Raw genomic sequence first — 1,873 nt, 5'->3', positions numbered from 1 at the left:
CCGCACTCTCGCTCTCTTTTTCTATTGACTGAAGCAACCTCGCCCCTGTACGTCACTAAACTATACAGTAGGCAGGGTATATTAGCAGTTGTACCTTCTCCCTCACCTGTACATATGAGATTTAACTATTTAGACTACATACTGCAATACTGTAAAATATGATACTACTGTATATAGTTAACCACGTATGAATTAATGCACACCTGTTACTTGAATAGAGCACGTGAGGAGAAAGGGGTATGGAGAAATGTTCTTACAACAGATGTGTGGAGAGATCAGTACAAATTGCAAATAATACTTTATTTATGTTAATAAACTTAACTGTCAGCATCTGGTATCCACTCCTATGAACCAGAGCAGCAGTTTATTAAAAGCCCCGAACCATTTCAGACGGAGGTATCATGATCATACAAACATACTACCATACTCACTGAACAGTGTACAAATGGTTTTTTATATTAAGGTCATACATAAATAAGGTCACGTCATATTATATTATATATATATATATTATATATATATATATATATATATATATATATATATATATATATATATATATATATTATATAATATATTGTTGGTTAATAACAATGGTCTAATAAAATTAATGAAATAACTGCCCCCCATCAAATGTGATGCACATCTATAAAGTATTAATTAAAGACACAAATATAGCAGCCTTGTGGTGTTTGTGACCCGACAGTACCCTAGGAAGTACCACAGCAATGCATATGGCAAATCATAACGCATTGTACAAGCTGCGCTAACGATTACAGCAGCCAGTCAACACAATACAGGCTACACAGCAACATTTTCTCCATTCTTTTGATGTTGACCCTTTGAAATCAGGGAAAGGCCAGTGCCAAATAATTAGTCTACGTATTTGTTTCATCACAGAGTTCACAAAAGCCAGCCAGCAATAAATCAGCTCTGATTTTCAACTCTAGGCATTTCAATGAAGAATAATAAAGGCACTGCAACCTACTGAGAACCAGAGGATGAGTATCCCATTCTTGTGAAGAAAAGTAAAGAGGTCAGACTTGCCAAGCTTTTCCTCCAGCGCAAGGTTTCCAGAGCACCATTTATTTTCTGATAGAGAGCAGAAGCCCAGTTCTACAAAACTAGATAGAAATAACAGTCATGCACTTTCTAACTAAACATTTTACCATGTTTATTTCAAGTTTTGAAACTAAACTGTGTTTTAAAACTAAACAGTGTCACCAGTTTTAGAAAGATTATTGGGATACTGAACAATACCAGTTTATTCCCCCTGGGAAACCCTTAGCAGAGTCATTCACTGAGCACAACATTATCACTCTCAGCAACACAATGGATTTGGAACAAATATTGCACACTGGTACTGACAGACTGCATCAAATTACTAGAGCATATTGGTTTATACCAGTAATATGCCTAAATTCACAACCACTGCAGTGCCATTGTAGTGTCACTGCATTGTCTGGGATATACCACTATTGTACTGCTGACTTCTCCATGCCCCCAAACTGGATTTACAACTGAATGAAACCATCTATCTACTGCGCTAGTGTAACGGACAGTGTTGTGTGATACACTGCCATTACAGATTCTGTCCCCTGTCAGTAAGATGAGATGAGGTTATGAATGCAGGTTATCACTCCATGAATATAGGTGAGCTCTTTTGCATTGCGGTCAATATGTTTGTTTGCAGTGTTCAGAGGCAATGGTTCTTGCTCAACCGCCTCTCTGTTACACTTGTGAGAAGCACAGACGAGGTAAGAACAATATTCTATATATAGTCTATCTCAGTTTCTGCTTGTCTCAAAAACCTGTTCAAGGGTCAAAACTGAAACAGAAACTGGTTTCACATCTGTACTAGTTTTACGGATAT

The sequence above is a fragment of the Polyodon spathula genome, chromosome 11, assembly GCF_017654505.1.
Source record: "Polyodon spathula isolate WHYD16114869_AA chromosome 11, ASM1765450v1, whole genome shotgun sequence".
NCBI classification, from domain to species: domain Eukaryota; kingdom Metazoa; phylum Chordata; class Actinopteri; order Acipenseriformes; family Polyodontidae; genus Polyodon; species Polyodon spathula.
The sequence above is the reverse complement of the archived record's forward strand: the minus strand, read 5'-3'. Positions refer to the sequence as shown.